General features: G+C 46.6%; 1 long non-coding RNA gene across 8 annotated transcripts; it reads left to right on the plus strand.

The window, feature by feature from the left end:
* Window positions 1-2,507: 2,507 nt before the first annotated feature.
* Window positions 2,508-5,543, plus strand: LOC125523181 (uncharacterized). 8 transcript variants are annotated; one of them, XR_007290135.2, is made up of 7 exons: window positions 2,508-2,918; window positions 3,006-3,058; window positions 3,419-3,468; window positions 3,537-3,698; window positions 4,271-4,466; window positions 4,591-4,689; window positions 4,816-5,543. It is a non-coding gene; the product is annotated as an uncharacterized LOC125523181 (long non-coding RNA). The 8 variants fall into 8 exon arrangements; XR_007290139.2 differs by having other exon boundaries at window positions 3,434-3,468; XR_007290138.2 differs by having other exon boundaries at window positions 3,006-3,468; window positions 3,537-3,714.
* The last annotated feature ends 264 nt before the right edge of the window (window positions 5,544-5,807 follow it).

Consider the following 5,807-nt stretch of genomic DNA (forward strand, 5'->3'; position numbering starts at 1 on the left):
TTTGTGTTTGCAGGTACTGGTATTTGAAATGTGATAGTTGCCAATATTTTGCCGGAATGTTGATTCATTTCCGTTTCGGCGAGAATTTTGGCACTATGCATTCTTTTTGGTCCTATTTTTAGGGAAAGTCATGCCAAATTTTTTCTTGGTTCTAAAATAGTGTTTTGCTCTACCCCGCAGGCGACCATGGTCCGCATGATGACCGAAGGCATCGTGGATATGTTTTTGAGCTCCGCGAAGGCCGAGATGCTTCAAAAGAACGAGACGGAGATAAGATGTCCATATCGAAGATGCAAGCTGAAGAGCCTTATTGCGGACCCGGATTCCGGGCAGGTGGGGGACCACCTGCTCTTGCGTGGTTTCACGGATGGCTATCGGTGGCAAGGTGATGAAGATGACTATGAAGTCATCCATTGGGGCCATGCAAGAAATGAGGAAGGGCAGCAAGACAACCACCGCGGCGAGGGCGGGCGAGAAGACGAAGAATCTCCAGAACATGATCACGACGGTGATGTTGTACACAGTCGTCATGTAGAAGATGCCGGACATGATGATGAGGAAGATGAAAATGCCGAAGCAGACGACGATGGACCATCGATGGGCTGGGTGCAGGACCCTCATATTCAAAAGCTGCTTCTCAAGCAGACGGATAACGCAAGAGCTGCCGCCCGAGAGAAAGCCAAGCTGGATCAACTGGAGATATACGCGGTTACTCCATTGTATGAAGGATGCAGGACCGAGGATACCCGCCTGAAAGTAATGCTCATGGCTCTGGAGATGAAGGTAAAACACAAAATGACCGACGCATGCTTCGACGAGAACATGTCATTCTGGCACAAACGTCTTCCCAAGGGGAACAATTGCCTGACCAGTTGCAATCCGTGGTTACTCAACTGTCACGTGCTGATGACGCAGATACTTCCAGTTGCAATCTGTGGGATCATGGATGCGCACGTCCGTGAAATGCTATTTGTCCTATGCAACTTTTTCGACATCATCTCTCAGAAGTCGGTTGGCATGAGGCAACTCAGAAGGCTACAGGAAAAGATCGTGGTGATACTATGCGAGCTTGAGATGTACTTCCCGCCCGCATTCTTTGACGTTATGGTGCATCTGCTGGTCCATATCATGGAGGATATCATCCAACTCGGGCCGATGTTCCTGCATAGCATAATGCCGTTCGAAAGGATGAATGGTGTCATCAAAGGATACATTCGCAACATGTCACGTCCAGAGGGAAGCATAGACAGGGGCTTTCTGACCAAAGAGTGCATCTCCTACTACACGAATTATCTAGGCATCGAGAACCCCATTGGTCTACACGTCAACAAGCACCTCGGTAGGCTCGCTGGATGGGGTCACCGCGAGGGTCGCCGCGAAATGCATGTCTACTTCGAGGGTCGACTCGCCGACTTTGAAAGAGCAAACCTAGTCGCGCTACAACACATAGACGTGGTCGATCCTTGGGTGGTAGAGCACAAAACCGTTATTGAGAAGACGTACAATGACCGAGGCCAACAGAGGACGGACGGAGATATAATCAAAGAGCACAACTCATGTTTCACGCATTGGTTCAAGAAGAAGCTTCTGTCGTACCCTTTACATGAGGATTCTTCCGTGGAAGAAAAACTCATATTCGCCTTGTCACAGGGCGCCGAGCACAACCTGATGACCTATGAGGCGTACGATATCAACGGCTACACATTCTACACCAAGGACAAGGACATGAAGAGTGATGGTTATCAGAACTCCGAGGTAACGATGGAATCCTACACCGGTAACAACAAGGACAGATACTACGGAAGGATCGAGGAGATCTGGCAGTTGAGCTACGCTGGAGAGAAGGTCCCGATGTTCCGTGTCAGATGGGCCAAGAGCGTCCTAAAAGAAGACTGGTATTTCACCACCATGGTTATACCCGAAGCCAAATCCAAGACCGCGGGCGCAAACGTCACCGCGAAAAATGAGCCATGGGTACTGGCTTCCCAATTGGACCAATGCTTCTTCATTACTGACCCGTCAAAGCCCAGTCGTGTTGTCGTGAGGAGAGGCAAAAGGAAGATCATCGGCATGGATGGAGTCGCCAATGAGCAAGACTTTGACAAGTACGGCGACCCAAAGATGGAACATGATGACGACGATGAAGTGCCATACACCACAAGAAGAAGCAGGACCACCCTACCTAAAGGATGTTCGTTCCACAGAAGAACTCCATTTGCTAAAAAGAAGGGCAAGAAGATTGTGAACAGATAGCTAGCTAAGATCGATTGTACACTACTAGGGAAAAGCTTATACACAGAAATTTATCAGCAGCGCTATTTAAAAATAGACACTACTGCTAAATAGCAGTAGCGTTCTCTACAAAACCGCGCTACTAATATCCCTTTAGCAGTAGCGCGCTAGGAGAGAAGAGCGCTACTACTAAAATTGTCAGGGTGTTGCCTCCAGACTAGGTATAGTAGTACCGCTATATCCATAGACGCGCTATTGCTAAAGTACTTAGGAGTAGAGCATTTCGCCAACACATGCTACTACTTACTGCTGCACCATCCACCTGATCCACTCCCAGCCACCACTCTTCTCATTCCCTTCTCCTCACAGCCGCCATGCCTCCTGCTCCCACACCGGCGCCACCTCCTCCATCTCCCCAGCCTGTCCCTCAGCAACGCACAGCTCCTCCACCTCGCTAGATGCCACGCCCCCTCCCCTCTCCCCCCAAACCCACAACCCTGCCGCGGGGGCGCGTCCGCGGCGACTGCCCTTCCACGCCGTCTCCGTCCGCCCCTGCGGCTCTGATGTCTCCTCCGTCTCCACCTCCTCCCCGCAGCAGGCGCCGGGACCGGGCGACGGCGACGATGCCAAGGGGCCCACCGGCGTGCCCGTGCCCTTCTCCCGCGAATCCGCCATCGCGCTGCCTCGTAAGGCCGACAACATGTTTTTTCTGCTTGGTGCTCGCTCGCTGTGGTTCTGCAGGTATAATATAATGTGCTTGCTTGTGAATGCAGGGCCGCTGACGAGCGCAGATCTGATGGGGGAGGCCAGCGGGGAAGGCCTCAGCGTAAGTCTGTTTCTTGTAGGAAGTCTTGCAGCTAACTGCTGAAAAAAAGTGGCATGTAAATCTGATTGATGAAAATTGTTGTATGCCATCAGAAGGTTGTTTGTTTGTCTGAATTCTTAAGCTATATGCACATGTTTAGATGTGCAAATTCTCGAGATTAAAGAGTTAGGGTCAGTAGATAATAGTAAGATTAACCCGTCAGGGTAAGTTTCCAAATGTAACTGAAAATTAAACTGTTGTATTATTTTCTTCGGTTGGTGAGGCAGTTCAAGATTAAAATGTGTCCTTGCACGGTTACTTTCACCTACCTAATTCAACTTCTTCCTCCTTTTCACTTGAATTTATTTCACCATGATTCAGTTGCTCTCTCTCCAGATCTGAATGAAACAGGGCATCCAGCCATCTCAAGGGTTAGTTTTGTATGTAGTAGCTAATTAAGCTTCTTATTTGTTTTGTTTTAACGTTTTTCTTGTCGAAGGTGTCAAAATGAACACTGACGGCCACGGGAGTCCCTCGGGGGCATCCTATAAAATACTAGCTCAGGGAAAATATCAAGTTGATTAGAAGAGATTCGCTGACGGAGTTTCGTCCAAAAGCTCGGGTTGACGGGGAGAGACGACACTGCTAGTTTGCTGAAGTGGTAGGTTGCCATTCAGGTCAGTCCCCAATACTCTTCTTCCTTGGGCTCCAGAATTTACTTGCATTAGGGAGTTAGCCGAGCCACATTTAACCTAGTGAAGACAAGATTACGACTTCATTACATTGATAGTCAACAGAAGAACACAACTAAAATATGCGCAGAAAGTTAGTTAGGTTGTAGCCAGAAGCTGTAGAGACTGTTTGGGTGTGATTCCTGTCGGTGGACTGATGAAATTTTTGGTAGAGCAATTCAGGCGTGTGGTTGGATGGATGAATATACCTTGCATACATCTCTAGGATTTACAGAATGAAGCTAACAATTGCTTGAGCCTACTATGTTTTATATGTTAGGAGTATCCTCGGCCAGGTTAATTACTAATGATCTGAAGTACTCGAATAGCTGTAAACTTGTGACCACACAAGTTAACTTTTTATATTTTACCTAATGATTTTTATACTAGCTAGCGTTTCTCATATCACAAAAGCTGTTGCTGCACTTCATATATTCCACCTTTTTTATCTAATTTCAAGAAGTTAACTTTGGTCGTTGCCTCGTTTACATCTATTTTTCAGATGCATTTATCTACTGATTGCCCACGTGCAGCCTAGGAACAGGCCGGTGATGTCTTCGGTTGTCATGATGCTGGCCAGTGAGAATGCCATGTTGCCGGAGCCAAATGAGCCCGGCGTAAACCTTGGGAGGAACATGACAGATACAGGATTTTTCTGAAAATGAAAGCGAGTTCACCATGATTATGACAGATACTAGGTAGTTTAGCTTGGGATAGAATACAATGCACGGGTTACAACAGAACTTATTTCTTGTCTCACAATTATTGATTGCTCTTTGTTCTCATTTTCCTTTGTTACCTGAAACTATTCCTTGTCAACAGATAAGCGGAAGCCGGGTTCGGAGCCACCGACAGTGTCTTCCTTGGATTTGTTCGTGCAATAAGGAGGGGACCCAGCCTTCTTCACGTGTCGAGCAACAAGTAAGGACCAGCCTTCGGCTGTTGCTATTGATTCATGTGCATGCACAATAAAGAAAGAAAATACAATACTAGATTTGGACACAGGACATGAACCAACAAGTTTTCACTTTCCTGACGTGGGTGTAGGGGTGATTGAGGAGGATTACTGTGGCCCGGTGGGTGTCGTGCTCTTCAACCACTTGGAGGTGCACTTCACCTTGAAGCCTAGTGACTAGTGCACACAGATGATCATCCAGGTGATCGCGCCGTCGGAGGTCGCCGAGGTGGAGGTCCTCGACGCCACCGTCTGGGGGGAGGTCCATCGGCATTTGAACTCCAAGCCTTGGTAGATACATCTTCCATGTGGTTTGTTTAGGTTGGTGGTGGAATGCTAGGGAAGGTACCCACCTTTTAGGTGATGGTTGTGTTCGTCTGATGTTAAATGGGATGTCATGATTTCTTTCAGTTGAGATGTTGTTCCTTGACATGAGTTTATTTTGCACCGGGCATGTCTATTTCTATCCAGGAATAATGCATCTAAATTTTATTTTATTTTAATTCCTAATTAGCTAGTAGTAGCATGGGAGGAAAAGTGCACGCTACTACTACTTAGGATAGTAGTAGCGCTGGTTGTGATAGTAGTAGCGCGGTGCCATCCACGCTACTACTAACAGACGTAATAGTAGTGTGGGTTGCATCAGCGCTACTGCTATCTACTTAGCTGTAGCGTGATACTAGTAGCGCGGGTACCCGCGCTGCTAGTAGCCAGTTTACCCGTGCTGCTAGAAGCCTTTTCTCTAGTAGTGGTATTTAAATTGTAGCCTTCATTTCTCGATTGTATTTCGACATATTGAAATGATATTTCTTCTGTTCTAGTGTCCTCACGAATATTTATTTATGTTTATTATGGTATTGAATTTCTAATTCACAAAAAGTATTGAATTTGTTAATATTTTTTGAACTCATGAATATTTTTAAATTTAATTCATGGGCACTTTTTGCATTCATGAATATTTTTTCTAATTTGATGATATTTTTTCATATTCAATATGAAAAAATATTGAATATTCATGAGGACACTCGATCTTGATCCCCCTCCATCTCGATCGCTATCCCCCCTCGCCAGATCCCCCTCCATC

The sequence above is a fragment of the Triticum urartu genome, chromosome 7A, assembly GCF_056163025.1.
Source record: "Triticum urartu cultivar PI428250 chromosome 7A, HENAU_Tu73, whole genome shotgun sequence".
NCBI classification, from domain to species: domain Eukaryota; kingdom Viridiplantae; phylum Streptophyta; class Magnoliopsida; order Poales; family Poaceae; genus Triticum; species Triticum urartu.